The sequence below is a fragment of the Pseudophryne corroboree genome, chromosome 8 (genome assembly GCF_028390025.1).
Source record: "Pseudophryne corroboree isolate aPseCor3 chromosome 8, aPseCor3.hap2, whole genome shotgun sequence".
Taxonomy (NCBI): Eukaryota; Metazoa; Chordata; class Amphibia; order Anura; family Myobatrachidae; genus Pseudophryne; species Pseudophryne corroboree.
Window position 1 is genome coordinate 176428472 of NC_086451.1, and position 15144 is coordinate 176443615.

Consider the following 15144-nt stretch of genomic DNA (forward strand, 5'->3'; position numbering starts at 1 on the left):
CCAGGAATGCTTGCACTAGTTGTTGCATTTTGTTTGTTGTTTGGGGGTGCTTCAGTATTAGGTAGCCTTCTGCCCTCCCATGTTCATCTGAAAATATGTGTTCTCCCTGCAGTTGTTGTCCCCAGATGAGAGTTCCCTTGTGCTGCCTCAGTTGAATCTCCTTTACTTGACAGAGATGTGCCTGAGCAGCGGCCCTCCCCAGCCCTATCCCAAATCATACTTATTTTGCATAGGAGATACCATGGTCATGAAGATTGTTCTCCCAGGGTGAGGTTCATTCATTGCATTCTGGGTATGCTGACCCCTGTGATTTCCACAAATGTGGGAAACTCGACTGCATTATTTGTGGTAGTGGGGGACAGTGTTTGTGCTTTCCTCTGGTCAGCTCTGGTAAAAGTCAGATTTCTTTGTCTCAGATTTTCCTCTAGCCTTGTTCTTCTTTCGAGAGTTCCCTTGTGCTGCCTCAGTTGGATCTCCTTCACTTGACAGGGGGCTGCCCGAGCAGCGACCCTCCCCAGCTCTAGCACATGTAAGTTTGTTTTTATTTTACTACATTGTGGTTTGTGGCTCTATACCATGTAATGCATGTCTTTTAACAGTAGTCAAGTCTTCCAATGTGCTTGTTAGTGAAACCCAATACATAGCTTTATTTTATTTTGTTTCTTCAAATATTGAATGCATATGTCTTATAACTTTTTTTTTCAATATATAAACATTTTTATTATAAGATTTTCAATGACACAAGTACATCCAAGTTGCAGATTATGGGTTGTGAAGGACAAATCAACCATATAAACAATTTAAGCAATTTAAATTGCATGCAGGTAGTAGAATATCAAACTCCTTGGATGAGAGTTGGTCGTAATAAACTAGGATAGAAAAGAATAAAGTAGAAAATAAGATTTTAAACCTACCGGTAAATCTTTTTCTCGTAGTCCGTAGAGGGTGCTGGGGACTCCGTAAGGACCATGGGGATAGACGGGCTCCGCAGGAGACATGGGCACTTTAAGAAAGACTTTAGTTCTGGGTGTGCACTGGCTCCTCCCTCTATGCGCCTCTATGCCACAGTTAGAGAAACTGTGCCCAGAGGAGACTGACAGTATGAGGAAAGGATTTTGTTAATCCAGGGCAAGATTCATACCAGCCACACCAATTACACTGTATAACTTGTGATAAACTACCCAGTTATGAGTACGAAAAAACAACATACTGTAGCATCAGTGCAGGACCGATGCAACTATAACATAACCCTTATTGAAGCAATAACTATATACAAGTATTGCAGAAGTAGTCCGCACTTGGGACGGGCGCCCAGCATCCTCTACGGACTACGAGAAAAAGATTTACCGGTAGGTTTAAAATCTTATTTTCTCTAACGTCCTAGAGGATGCTGGGGACTCCATAAGGACCATGGGGATTATACCAAAGCTCCAAAACGGGCGGGAGAGTGCGGATGACTCTGCAGCACCGATTGAGCAAACATGAGTTCCTCCTCAGCCAGGGTATCAAACTTATAGTATTTTGAAAAGGTGTTTGAACCTGACCAAGTAGCAGCTCGACACAGCTGTAGTGCCGAGACCCCTCGGGCAGCCGCCCAAGAAGAGCCCACTTTCCTCGTGGAATGGGCCTAGACCGATTTCGGTAACTGCAATCCAGCCATAGAATGCGCTTGCTGAATCGTGTTACAAATCCAGCGAGCAATAGCCTGCTTTGAAGCAGGGGCACCAATCTTGTTGGTTGCATACAGGACAAACAGCGCTTCAGTTTTCCTGACTCTAGCCGTCCTGGCCACGTAAATTTTCAAAGCCCTGACCACATCAAGTAACTCGGAATCCTCCAAGTCACGCGTAGCCAAAGGCACCACAATAGATTGGTTCATATGAAAAGATGAGACCACTTTTGGTAGGAATTGAGGATGGGTCCGCAATTCCGCTCTATCCACATGGAACACCAAATATGGGCTTTTATGTGACAAAGCCGCTAATTCCGACACTCGCCTAGCCGAAGCCAAGGCTAATAACATGACCACCTTCCACGTGAGATATGTTAACTCCACCGTTTTAAGGCTGCTAAAAACTGCTAGCGAGCAATCAACTCAGAATGACCCCCATAGTGTATTGCAAGAAAATATCTGTAAATCCAATGGTACCGTAAGTGCGGTATATACTCGCACTTCTTTGCGGGGCGAGAACATCTCCCCTAAGTGAAGTCAGCCCTATGAATAGAGTTTGTGTGATCCCTGTGCAGCAGTCACAGAAAGGGTTCATCTCTGCAGTTTGTCACTCAAATTACATTGTTGCATTTTTTCTAGAAGTGGATCTGAGAGCTGTTACCCGCAGACCAGCTACAATAATTATCCTGGGATAGTGCGCAAGGGCATAGAAGGGAGCGGCTCAAGAAAAGAGAAGTGGAAACAGACAGCAAACTAGGCTGGAGAGAGACCTGAGACAAAGAGATCTGAATTATACGAGAGCCGACCAGGGGAAACACAAATTATGCAGTCAAGTTTCCCACATTTGGGGAAATCGCAGGAGCAGCACACCCAGAGTGCAATGGGTGAGCCTTGCCCTGGGAGAAGCACCTTCATGATCATAGTATCTCACCTGGCAGGTAAGTAGGAGTTGGGCTAGAGCTGGGGAGGGTCGCTGCTCGGGCACCCCCCTGTCAAGTGAAGGAGATCCAACTGAAGCAGCACAAGGAAACTCTCGAAAGAAGAACAAGGCTAGAGGAAGATCTGAGACAAAGAAATCTGACTTTTACCAGAGCTGACCAGAGGAAAGCACAAACACAGTCACTCACTACCACAAATAATGCAGTCAAGTTTCCCACATTTGGGGAAATCACAGGGGTCAGCATACCCAGAATGCAATGAATGAACCTCACCCTGGGAGAACAATCTTCATGACCATGGTATCTCCTATGCAAAATAAGTATGATTTGGGATAGGGCTGGGGAGGGCCGCTGCTCAGGCACATCTCTGTCAAGTAAAGGAGATTCAACTGAGGCAGCACAAGGGAACTCTCATCTGGGGACAACAACTGCAGGGAGAACACATATTTTCAGATGAACATGGGAGGGCAGAAGGCTGCCTAATACTGAAGCACCCCCAAACAACAAACCAAATGCAACAACTAGTACAAGCATTCCTGGGGGAAGGTCTGCAGAAGACGGATTTGCATACGGTGATGTCATCCAAGCAGTGGGCCAAAGTTGGCTGGAACCCTCATCTGCATATGAAAAGAGAAAAGGGGTATGCAGGGCATGGCGGCCTTTTGCGGCGCTTGGATGACCCCTAGTTCGCATTAAATACCCCCACCCTCCTTCTGTGTGGGGCTCATGTTGGCCATGCCCCAGTCCCTGAAGCATTCAAGCTGATTTCTTGCAGCAGCTGGGCACTGTAACAGCTCCAGAGCTGCTCTGTAAGGCAAGTAAAAGTGTGTGGGCCCTGCAGCACTACCTGTAGTTTGCATTGTGCATTGTAAGGCACAAAGTAAGCAGACGGGAGGAGAAGTCAGGATAGTGCACAAGGGTATAGAAGGGAGGGGCTCAAGAAAAAAGAAGTGGAAACAGACAGCAAACTAGGCTGGAGAGAGACCTGAGACAAAGAGATCTGAATTATATGAGAGCCGACCAGGGGAAACACAAATTACGCAGTCAAGTTTCCCACATTTGGGGAAATCACAGGGGCAGCACACCCAGAGTGCAATGGGTGATCCTTGCCATGGGAGAAGCAACTTCATGATCATAGTATCTCACCTGGCAGGTAAGTAGGAGTTGGGCTAGAGCTGGGGAGGGTCGCTGCTCGGGCAGCCCCCTGTCAAGTGAAGGAGATCCAACTGAGGCAGCACAAGGGAACTCTCGAAAGAAGAACAAGGCTAGAGGAAAATCTGAGACAAAGAAATCTGACTTTTACCAGAGCTGACCAGAGGAAAGCACAAACACAGTCCCCCACTACCACAAATAATGCAGTCGAGTTTCCCACATTTGTGGAAATCACAGGGGTCAGCATACCCAGAATGCAATGAATGAACCTCACCCTGGGAGAACAATCTTCATGACCAAGGTATCTCCTATGCAAAATAAGTATGATTTGGGATAGGGCTGGGGAGGGCCGCTGCTCAGGCACATCTCTGTCAAGTAAAGGAGATTCAACTGAGGCAGCACAAGGGAACTCTCATCTGGGGACAACAACTGCAGGGAGAACACATATTTTCAGATGAACATGGGAGGGCAGAAGGCTACCTAATACTGAAGCACCCCAAAACAACAAACAAAATGCAACAACTAGTGCAGGCATTCCTGGGGGAAGGCCTGCAGCAGATGGATTTGCATATGGTGATGTCATCCAAGCAGTGGGTCAAAGTTGGCTTCAACCCTCGTCTGCATATGAAAAGAGAAAAGGGGCGTGCAGGGCATGGCAGCCTTTTGCGGCGCTTGGATGACCCCTAGCTCGCATTAAACACCTTCACCCTCCTTCGGTGTGGGGCTCATGTTGGCCATGCCCCAGCCCCTGAAGCATTCAAGCTGATTTCTTGCAGCAGCTGGGCACTGTAACAGCTCCAGAGCTGCTCTGTAAGGCAAGTAAAAGGGTGTGGGCCCTGCAGCACTACCTGTAGTTTGCATTGTGCATTGTAAGGCACAAAGTAAGCAGACGGGAGGAGAAGTCAGGATAGTGCACAAGGGTATAGAAGGGAGGGGCTCAAGAAAAAAGAAGTGGAAACAGACAGCAAACTAGGCTGGAGAGAGACCTGAGACAAAGAGATCTGAATTATATGAGAGCCGACCAGGGGAAACACAAATTACGCAGTCAAGTTTCCCACATTTGGGGAAATCACAGGGGCAGCACACCCAGAGTGCAATGGGTGATCCTTGCCATGGGAGAAGCAACTTCATGATCATAGTATCTCACCTGGCAGGTAAGTAGGAGTTGGGCTAGAGCTGGGGAGGGTCGCTGCTCGGGCAGCCCCCTGTCAAGTGAAGGAGATCCAACTGAGGCAGCACAAGGGAACTCTCGAAAGAAGAACAAGGCTAGAGGAAAATCTGAGACAAAGAAATCTGACTTTTACCAGAGCTGACCAGAGGAAAGCACAAACACAGTCCCCCACTACCACAAATAATGCAGTCGAGTTTCCCACATTTGTGGAAATCACAGGGGTCAGCATTAGTGATGAGCGGATTCGGTTTTACTCGGTTTTACTCGGTTCTCAAAACGGCATCTTATTGGCTCACGGATGTCACGTGTTTTGGATAGCCAATAAGATGCCGTTTTGAGAACCGAGTAAAACCGAGTAAAACCGAACCTCGCTCATCACTAGTCAGCATACCCAGAATGCAATGAATGAACCTCACCCTGGGAGAACAATCTTCATGACCAAGGTATCTCCTATGCAAAATAAGTATGATTTGGGATAGGGCTGGGGAGGGCCGCTGCTCAGGCACATCTCTGTCAAGTAAAGGAGATTCAACTGAGGCAGCACAAGGGAACTCTCATCTGGGGACAACAACTGCAGGGAGAACACATATTTTCAGATGAACATGGGAGGGCAGAAGGCTACCTAATACTGAAGCACCCCAAAACAACAAACAAAATGCAACAACTAGTGCAGGCATTCCTGGGGGAAGGCCTGCAGCAGATGGATTTGCATATGGTGATGTCATCCAAGCAGTGGGTTAAAGTTGGCTTCAACCCTCGTCTGCATATGAAAAGAGAAAAGGGGCGTGCAGGGCATGGCAGCCTTTTGCGGCGCTTGGATGACCCCTAGCTCGCATTAAACACCTTCACCCTCCTTCGGTGTGGGGCTCATGTTGGCCATGCCCCAGCCCCTGAAGCATTCAAGCTGATTTCTTGCAGCAGCTGGGCACTGTAACAGCTCCAGAGCTGCTCTGTAAGGCAAGTAAAAGGGTGTGGGCCCTGCAGCACTACCTGTAGTTTGCATTGTGCATTGTAAGGCACAAAGTAAGCAGACAGGAGGAGAAGTCAGGATAGTGCACAAGGGTATAGAAGGGAGGGGCTCAAGAAAAAAGAAGTGGAAACAGACAGCAAACTAGGCTGGAGAGAGACCTGAGACAAAGAGATCTGAATTATATGAGAGCCGACCAGGGGAAACACAAATTACGCAGTCAAGTTTCCCACATTTGGGGAAATCACAGGGGCAGCACACCCAGAGTGCAATGGGTGATCCTTGCCCAGGGAGAAGAAACTTCATGATCATAGTATCTCACCTGGCAGGTAAGTAGGAGTTGGGCTAGAGCTGGGGAGGGTCGCTGCTCGGGCACCCCCCTGTCAAGTGAAGGAGATCCAACTGAGGCAGCACAAGGGAACTCTCGAAAGAAGAACAAGGCTAGAGGAAAATCTGAGACAAAGAAATCTGACTTTTACCAGAGCTGACCAGAGGAAAGCACAAACACAGTCCCCCACTACCACAAATAATGCAGTCGAGTTTCCCACATTTAAGGAAATCACAGGGGTCAGCATACCCAGAATGCAATGAATGAACCTCACCCTGGGAGAACAATCTTCATGACCATGGTATCTCCTATGCAAAATAAGTATGATTTGGGATAGGGCTGGGGAGGGCCGCTGCTCAGGCACATCTCTGTCAAGTAAAGAAGATTCAACTGAGGCAGCACAAGGGAACTCTCATCTGGGGACAACAACTGCAGGGAGAACACATATTTTCAGATGAACATGGGAGGGCAGAAGGCTGCCTAATACTGAAGCACCCCCAAACAACAAACCAAATGCAACAACTAGTGCAAGCATTCCTGGGGGAAGGCTGCAGCAGATGGATTTGCATATGGTGATGTCATCCAAGCAGTGGGTCAAAGTTGGCTTCAACCCTCGTCTGCATATGAAAAGAGAAAAGGGGCGTGCAGGGCATGGCGGCCTTTTGCGGCGATTGGATGACCCCTAGTTCGCATTAAACACCTCCACCCTCCTTCGGTGTGGGGCTCATGTTGGCTATGCCCCAGCCCCTGAAGCATTCAAGCTGATTTCTTGCAGCAGCTAGGCACTGTAACAGCTCCAGAGCTGCTCTGTAAGGCAAGTAAAAGGGCGTGGGCCCTGCAGCACTACCTTTAGTTCGCATTGTGCGTTGGAAGGCACAAATTAAGCAGACGGGAGAAGTCAGGATAGTGCGCAAGGGCATAGAAGGGAGCGGCTCAAGAAAAAAGAAGTGGAAATAGACAGCAAACTAGGCTGGAGAGAGACCTGAGACAAAGAGATCTGAATTATACGAGAGCCGACCAGGGGAAACACAAATTATGCAGTCAAGTTTCCCACATTTGGGGAAATCGCAGGAGCAGCACACCCAGAGTGCAATGGGTGAGACTTGCCCTGGGAGAAGCACCTTCATGATCATAGTATCTCACCTGGCAGGTAAGTAGGATTTGGGATAGAGCTGGGGAGGGTCGCTGCTCGGGCACCCCCCTGTCAAGTGAAGTAGATCCAACTGAGGCAGCACAAGGAAACTCTCGATAGAAGAACAAGGCTAGAGGAAGATCTGAGACAAATAAATCTGACTTTTACCAGAGCTGACCAGAGGAAAGAACAAACACAGTCCCCCACTACCACAAATAATGCAGTCGAGTTTCCCACATTTGGGGAAATCATAGGGGTCAGCATACCCAGAATGCAATGAATGAACCTCACCCTGGGAGAACAATCTTCATGACCATGGTATCTCCTATGCAAAATAAGTATGACTTGGGATAGGGCTGGGGAGGGCCGCTGCTCAGGCACATCTCTGTCAAGTAAAGGAGATTCAACTGAGGCAGCACAAGGGAACTCTCATCTGGGGACAACAACTGCAGGGAGAACACATATTTTCAGATGAACATGGGAGGGCAGAAGGCTGCCTAATACTGAAGCACCCCCATACAACAAACCAAATGCAACAACTAGTGCAAGCATTCCTGGGGGAAGGCCTGCAGCAGATGGATTTGCATATGGTGATGTCATCCAAGCAGTGGGTCAAAATTGGCTTCAACCCTCGTCTGCATATGAAAAGAGAAAAGGGGCGTGCAGGGCATGGCGGCCTTTTGCGGCGCTTGGATGACCCCTAGTTTGCATTAAACACCTCCACCCTCCTTCGGTGTGGGGCTATGCCCCAGCCCCTGAAGCATTCAAGCTGATTTCTTGCAGCAGCTGGGCACTGTAACAGCTCCAGAGCTGCTCTGTAAGGCAAGTAAAAGGGTGTGGGCCCTGCAGCACTACCTGTGGTTTGCATTGTGCGTTGGAAGGCACAAAGTAAGCAGACGGGAGAAGTCAGGATAGTGCGCAAGGGCATAGAAGGGAGCAACTCAAGAAAAGAGAAGTGGAAACAGACAGCAAACTAGGCTGGAGAGAGACCTGAGACAAAGAGATCTGAATTATACGAGAGCCGACCAGGGGAAACACAAATTATGCAGTCAAGTGTCCAACATTTGGGGAAACCGCAGGAGCAGCACACCCAGAGTGCAATGGGTGAGCCTTGCCCTGGGAGAAGCACCTTCATGATCATAGTATCTCACCTGGCAGGTAAGTAGGAGTTGGGCTAGAGCTGGGGAGGGTCGCTGCTTGGGCACCCCCCTGTCAAGTGAAGGAGATCCAACTGAGGCAGCACATGGAAACTCTCGAAAGAAGAACAAGGCTAGAGGAAGATCTGAGACAAATAAATCTGACTTTTACCAGAGCTGACCAGAGGAAAGCACAAACACAGTCCCCCACTACCACAAATAATGCAGTCGAGTTTCCCACATTTGGGGAAATCACAGGGGTCAGCATACCCAGAATGCAATGAATGAACCTCACCCTGGGAGAACAATCTTCATGACCATGGTATCTCCTATGCAAAATAAGTATGATTTGGGATAGGGCTGGGGAGGGCCGCTGCTCAGGCACATCTCTGTCAAGAATTTATAAAGTCTATACATATATATAACCAAATGTCAATATATATATATAGAACCCAGCGATTCTATCAAAACTTATCTATTTCACCAATTTGTTGCTTATTTAATCTTTATACATCTATTAATTTTCACCATATATTATAAAATGCTGCTCCCATAGGTAGTACTGTTCTACCAATAATAAACCAAATTTTAAAGATAATCACACTTGTTATTAAGGGAGCGCAAAAAATAAAATATACAAGCTCTTTATTTTTAAAAAATATATATAGACAGAAGAAACCCACATTCAATAAAATACAATGGAGTCAACATATATAGGCACCACTATCCATATCTAAATGTAATCAGGATCTATTTCATATTGCCCTTGATGACAACGGAATGTTTATTAAAGTGTCCAAAAAATCCTCCTGGATACAGCTGTTGTAATTTAATCATTACTTTCCAATTGTAATTGATACATTAAATTCCTTCTTGTGGATGAACAGCAACAGTTGTAACCAACGCCTCTTATTTACTGCAGTTAAAGTTCATATGTAACTCACGTGAGTAATGAAAGAAAACAGGGGGAGAGCGCTGTGATGGTTGGTGAAACACAGCGGTATGCTACGACCCCCGTTAACCGTGGCTGGATCTTATTGGCACTCGCGGTCGGGATATTTCTCCCTGCCGTGGGGTAGAGACCTCCTTTTGCTCGGTCTCAAATTGCTTTTTCCCCTTCACCGCTGTCTTTACATCAGACGTCCGCCGTGATGTAGCTCGTTCATGAACGGGCTTATATCTCAGCAATCAGAGTGTCCGGTAATCACCTTCCTTACGCGTTTTTCCGCTGTTATCCAAGAGCGGTTTCGTCAGAGGATACATCAGCAGCCTAGCAGGCTCTTTTTAAAATGCACCGGACCAATAGCATTACTAATTAGTTGATTGGATACATACATGTACTAATTGGATGCATACATGTAATGACTCACATATGGAACAACTTTCTAATTGCAATTGCACATATAAAGGCATTTCATAATATAAAAATAAGCAACATGGTGATTAAAAATAATAATAAAATAAGCAACAAGGTGGTTTAAAAAATAACAGAAAATATATAATCTATATACAGATTAACCTATAATCTTTCAATCAATACCTCATATCTATAATCACATATACATAATTCAGAGACTCAGCACTAAGGATCCCCATTTACTTATATAAAACCTTTTAGGGTAACATAAATCCATGCCATTACTAAAGCAGTTCTTGTGGCGCAGGGGAAACATCAAATGCACTCTATGCAACTAGTCCCATGTTCGAATCCAACCTGCTCAGCTTAACATCCATATTATTTATTTACTTTTAATGGGATCATTCTATCAATTCATTTTTACCTTTAATTTTTGTTAATATTATTTCTATATTTCATTATTTTAACCCCTGGAATAACTACATTGCTGTTTAAACAACAAAAAGAATTGAAGAAAAAATAAATATTAAACAGACAATTTAAGGATTCGAAGATTTAAATATTTAAAGATTTTAAAATGTAAAACAGGGAGGGGGGGAGGGAGGGGGGCCTTTTGGGAGAAGGAGGGGGAAAAAATAAAAATAGAAAAAAAAATATATATAGAACCAAGAGAAAGTGTAAAAAGAGGATGGAGGAAGAAATCTGATGTTCATCATTACTAGTGGATTTTACTAAAGAACTTTAAAGGAACACACACAACAGGATTATACAGTTTCATCCTAAGAGGAAAGCTGTTTCCAAAATAGCTACTTCTAATATTTTTTTTATTTATTAAACATACAATAAATGGATATTCAATAAATAATGTATTAGGTAAATCAATAGATAAAATCTTCAGAGACTGCCAATGTTGTTCAGTTCGATGCTCTCATTCAGACCATCAGGTGTATGGGTACCCAAAGAAAAAATCCAAAATGCCTCCCTTGTCAAGTAAAGGAGATTCAACTGAGGCAGCACAAGGGAACTCTCATCTGGGGACAACAACTGCAGGGAGAACACATATTTTCAGATGAACATGGGAGGGCAGAAGGCTGCCTAATACTGAAGCACCCCCAAACAACAAACCAAACGCAACAACTAGTACAAGCATTCCTGGGGGAAGGCCTGCAGCAGATGGATTTGCATATGGTGATGTCATCCAAGCAGTGGGTCAAAGTTGGCTTCAACCCTCGTCTGCATATGAAAAGAGAAAAGGGGCGTGCAGGGCATGGCGGCCTTTTGCGGCGCTTGGATGACCCCTAGTTCGCATTAAACACCTCCACCCTACTTCGGTGTGGGGCTCATGTTGGCTATGCCCCAGCCCCTGAAGCATTCAAGCTGATTACTTGCAGCAGCTGGGCACTGTAATAGCTCCAGAGCTGCTCTGTAAGGCAACTAAAAGGGTGTGGGCCCTGCAGCACTACCTGTAGTTCGCATTGTGCGTTGGACGGCACAAAGTAAGCAGACGGTAGAAGTCAAGATAGTGCGCAAGGGCATAGAATGGAGTGGCTCAAGAAAAGAGAAGTGTAAACAGACAGCAAACTAGGCTGGAGAGAGACATGAGACAAAGAGATCTGAATTATACGAGAGCCGACCAGGGGAAACACAAATTATGCAGTCAAGTTTCCCACATTTGAGGATATCGCAGGAGCAGCACACCCAGAGTGCAATTGGTGAGCCTTGCCCTGGGAGAAGCACCTTCATGATCATAGTATCTCACCTAGCAGGTAAGTAGGAGTTGGGCTAGAGCTGGGGAGGGTCACTGCTCGGGCACCCCCCTGTCAAGTGAAGGAGATCCAACTAAGGCAGCACAAGGGAACTCTCGAAAGAAGAACAAGGCTAGAGGAAGATCTGAGACAAAGAAATCTGACTTTTACCAGAGCTGACCAGAGGAAAGCACAAACACAGTCCCCCACTACCACAAATAATGCTGTCAAGTTTACCACATTTGGGTAATAATGCAGGATAATAATCGCACAGCGTGCCCCCCGCCAACCACAAACCTCCCCCACCCCCCTGTATGACATAAACACCGCTAATTCCACTTACACACAATAATTTCAGTTTGCGTCCAGGAGCCGGCAATGTATGTGCACCCAAATGAAGCCACTGTACATGCCCTGCAGGCTGCTATGTACTGCACAGGTGCAACAAATTTAAATGCCCTATCTTTAAAATGGGGCATATTTTACTAAATTAAAAAAAACCTGTAACTTTCTGTAAAACCTTAACCCCAAAAGGCACTACACTAACATAGGGGTGTAGAGTTGGATGTTGATCCAAGGCACCAACAGGCTAAAGCTTTGACTGTTCCCAGGATGCCTTGCACCGCCTCCTCTATAACCCTGCCCAGTGGCGTAACTAGACCTTTGTGGGCCCCATAGCAAAATTCTGAATGGGCCCACCAGCACTCAACAAGAATGAGTGGCGTTTGGGGTCAGAAAAGTAGATGGGAAGGGGTCTGACAGAGTAGGGGGCAGGACATGAATGAATAGAAACTGAGGTGTCCATTATATAAAGAAATACAGTATGTGTGTCTGTGTGTATATCACACACACACATATAAGGGAAATTCAAATGCCCTCAATTATTGCGCCCATTACACTCTGGTTTAGGTGCACAAAGCACCTAAACCTGAATAAAGTAATGGGCGCGATCGTGAAAAGAGACCGTTTGGTTGCCCAAATGGGTCTCTTTGCACACATTTCAGCTTGTTTCCCCTGGGGGTAGCGAGCTGAAATAAACATGTCGCACCCGTTGGCAGCAACATTAGAATAGCTGCTGACGGGCACGATTGAGGGAGGAAAGGGACATTTGAATCCAGCCCATAGATGCAATGTGAATATGTAATTTGTACCTTCCTATCTTAAAATGTATATAGTAGTGTATACACTAGAGGTCTTTCCGAACCCCCTAATCCTAACATTGTAATTTGCTTTAGGGCGCACCTCCAATTAGTCTAGTGTTTCGTATTTTCACATTAAATACTTTCTTGCATTGGTTGGTTAAAGATTAGATCGTATATTTTTCTAGATATAGCTGTGCATAGTCTACAAGGCTACATGCTTCTCCCCTAACTAGAGATGTGCAGCGGGCATTTTTCGTGTTTCATGTTTTGGTTTTGGTTTCGGATCCGCAGTTGTGTTTTGGATACGGACGCGTTTTGGCAAAACCACCCTTTCGGGTTTTGGATTCGGGTGATTTTTTTTTAAAACCTCAAACAGCTAAAATAATAGAATTTGGGGGTAATTTTGATCCTATAGTATTAAGCTCAATAACCATAATTTCTACTCCTTTCCAGTCTATTCTGAACACCTCACACCTCCCAATATTATTTTTAGTCCTAAAATTTGCACCAAGGTCCCTGGATGACTAAGCTAAGCGACCCAAGTGGGCAGCACAAACACCTGGCCCATCTAGGAGTGGCACTGCAGTGTCAGACAGGATGGCACTTAAAAAAATAGCCCCAAACAGCACATGATGCAAAGATAAATAAAAAAAGAGGCGCAAGATGAAATTGTAGTGTGTCTCTCCTGCTCAGTGTCAGTTCTCAGTAGTATCCTCATCAGTGCTCAGTATCACTGCTCATTGTCTTGTGCTGCATTGTGGTGCTCAGTATACTAGAGTACATTACTAATAGTCCAGTGCTGCATCTTGCTGCTCAGTGTCAGTTCTAGTATCCTCATCAGTGCTCAGTATCACTGCTCATTGTTTTGTGCTGCATTGTGGTGCTCAGTATACTACAGAACATTACTAATAGTCCAGTGCTGCATCTGGCTGCTCAGTGTCAGTTCTAGTAATCTCATCAGTGCTCCGCATCACTGCTCATTGTCTTGTGGTGCTCAGTATACTAGAGTACATTACTAATACTCCAGTGTCTTGTGCCGCATATGGCTGCTGTAGGGTGCTGTGGTAGTGTCCTGTCACTGTGCATATGTCATCATTCCAGACACAGTGACATACCCTCCAACTGTACCTTTTTAATAGGTACAGTACCTTTTTTTCATGGTCTGTACCTATTTTTGGCTCTCCAAACTTCCATTGAAAGTATAGGAAAAGGGGCGTGACCACGCCCCCTTTACCTGTGACCACGCCCCTTTTTCTAATTTGTACCGATTTTTGTGTGTAAAATGTTGGAGGGTATGCAGTGATATCTGGTATCTATCTAGTGGTATCTAATTCCAGACATTACCACCGTCTAATTCCAGATATATTACTGGCATATAATTCCACACATTAAAAAATGGAGAACAAAAAGGTGGAGGGTAAAATAGGGAAAGATCAAGATCCACTTCCACCTAGTGCTGAAGCTGCTGCCACTAGTCAAGGCAGAGACAATTCAATGCCATCAACATTATGTAATGATTATACGATACATTATATATCATATCATTGTATGGTTGTAAAATACAACTTAAAAACTTTAATGAATAAATACATAAAGTAGCTTTTATGTAACCTTTTTAAACCTATTAGCATAGACCGAATCTCATCGTGTGTATAGGCCTTTAGTTCAACAACAGCATGGGACCAGTTAGTTTGTTTTGACCACTGCACAGCACCTGGTGTTATATAGTAAGCACCACTATGGCATAGTATACAGCATTATGGGCCTGATATGAGTGTGACCAGCGGTGATGTGGAATGCAGTAGGAGGTGCTGTTTAGTAAGCACCACTTCTATATTCACCATGCAGTATATTGTGTGAATATAGAAGTGTTGGCTGTGTTATGTATTAGAGTAATTATTGCAGCTCCCAGCTAAAATTGCAACAATGTAATTTAGTGACAAGCTGCAGAGATTAACCCTTTCTGTGGCTGCTGCACAACCTCTATTCATATCGCTGAATTCAATTAGGGAGATGTTCTCACCCCGCGAGCAAGCGCAGGTATATGCCACACTTATGGTAACATTGGATTTGCAGATATTTTCTTGCAGGGGTGTTTCTAAACAATTTGGCTTCAAATGCGTGCCCCCCGCCACCATTGGCATTAAAAATTGTGCCCCTCCCCCATATATATATATATATATATATATATATAAAAAAAAATATATTTGCGTGAGCGCTCCGGACGGGATGGGGGGGCGTGACCTCGCAAAAATGGGTATGGTCTCCATAAAATGGGCGTAGCCTTGCAGGCAAAGACTACCTTACACCCCAGTTCTTGACCCTGCACCAACAGACCTCGGCCACCACAGGGAAAAAAGTACAGTAATTTCCACCATGTTAAGCCCCACACATTAATGCCCTT

General features: G+C 45.4%; 10 non-coding genes and 3 pseudogenes across 10 annotated transcripts; 1 reads left to right on the top strand and 12 right to left on the bottom strand.

Annotated features, from left to right (window-relative positions):
* Positions 1 to 216: 216 nt before the first annotated feature.
* Positions 217 to 380, top strand: LOC134950692 (U1 spliceosomal RNA). Its single transcript, XR_010183567.1, has one exon. It is a non-coding gene; the product is annotated as a U1 spliceosomal RNA (small nuclear RNA).
* Positions 381 to 2455: 2075 nt separating this feature from the next.
* Positions 2456 to 2618, bottom strand: LOC134952059 (U1 spliceosomal RNA). Its single transcript, XR_010184677.1, has one exon. It is a non-coding gene; the product is annotated as a U1 spliceosomal RNA (small nuclear RNA).
* A 152-nt stretch (positions 2619 to 2770) lies between these two features.
* On the bottom strand, positions 2771 to 2934 carry LOC134951396 (U1 spliceosomal RNA). Its single transcript, XR_010184145.1, has one exon. It is a non-coding gene; the product is annotated as a U1 spliceosomal RNA (small nuclear RNA).
* Positions 2935 to 3629: 695 nt separating this feature from the next.
* Positions 3630 to 3771, bottom strand: LOC134953473 (U1 spliceosomal RNA; annotated as a pseudogene).
* A 152-nt stretch (positions 3772 to 3923) lies between these two features.
* LOC134951114 (U1 spliceosomal RNA) lies at positions 3924 to 4087 on the bottom strand. Its single transcript, XR_010183913.1, has one exon. It is a non-coding gene; the product is annotated as a U1 spliceosomal RNA (small nuclear RNA).
* Positions 4088 to 4782: 695 nt separating this feature from the next.
* On the bottom strand, positions 4783 to 4924 carry LOC134953474 (U1 spliceosomal RNA; annotated as a pseudogene).
* A 1171-nt stretch (positions 4925 to 6095) lies between these two features.
* Positions 6096 to 6237, bottom strand: LOC134953384 (U1 spliceosomal RNA; annotated as a pseudogene).
* A 152-nt stretch (positions 6238 to 6389) lies between these two features.
* On the bottom strand, positions 6390 to 6553 carry LOC134950675 (U1 spliceosomal RNA). The gene has a single exon (XR_010183553.1). It is a non-coding gene; the product is annotated as a U1 spliceosomal RNA (small nuclear RNA).
* A 670-nt stretch (positions 6554 to 7223) lies between these two features.
* On the bottom strand, positions 7224 to 7386 carry LOC134952428 (U1 spliceosomal RNA). Its single transcript, XR_010184952.1, has one exon. It is a non-coding gene; the product is annotated as a U1 spliceosomal RNA (small nuclear RNA).
* A 152-nt stretch (positions 7387 to 7538) lies between these two features.
* On the bottom strand, positions 7539 to 7702 carry LOC134950642 (U1 spliceosomal RNA). The gene has a single exon (XR_010183526.1). It is a non-coding gene; the product is annotated as a U1 spliceosomal RNA (small nuclear RNA).
* Positions 7703 to 8363: 661 nt separating this feature from the next.
* LOC134952913 (U1 spliceosomal RNA) lies at positions 8364 to 8526 on the bottom strand. The gene has a single exon (XR_010185289.1). It is a non-coding gene; the product is annotated as a U1 spliceosomal RNA (small nuclear RNA).
* A 152-nt stretch (positions 8527 to 8678) lies between these two features.
* LOC134950369 (U1 spliceosomal RNA) lies at positions 8679 to 8842 on the bottom strand. The gene has a single exon (XR_010183300.1). It is a non-coding gene; the product is annotated as a U1 spliceosomal RNA (small nuclear RNA).
* A 2622-nt stretch (positions 8843 to 11464) lies between these two features.
* LOC134953425 (U1 spliceosomal RNA) lies at positions 11465 to 11627 on the bottom strand. Its single transcript, XR_010185571.1, has one exon. It is a non-coding gene; the product is annotated as a U1 spliceosomal RNA (small nuclear RNA).
* Between the last annotated feature and the right edge of the window lie 3517 nt (positions 11628 to 15144).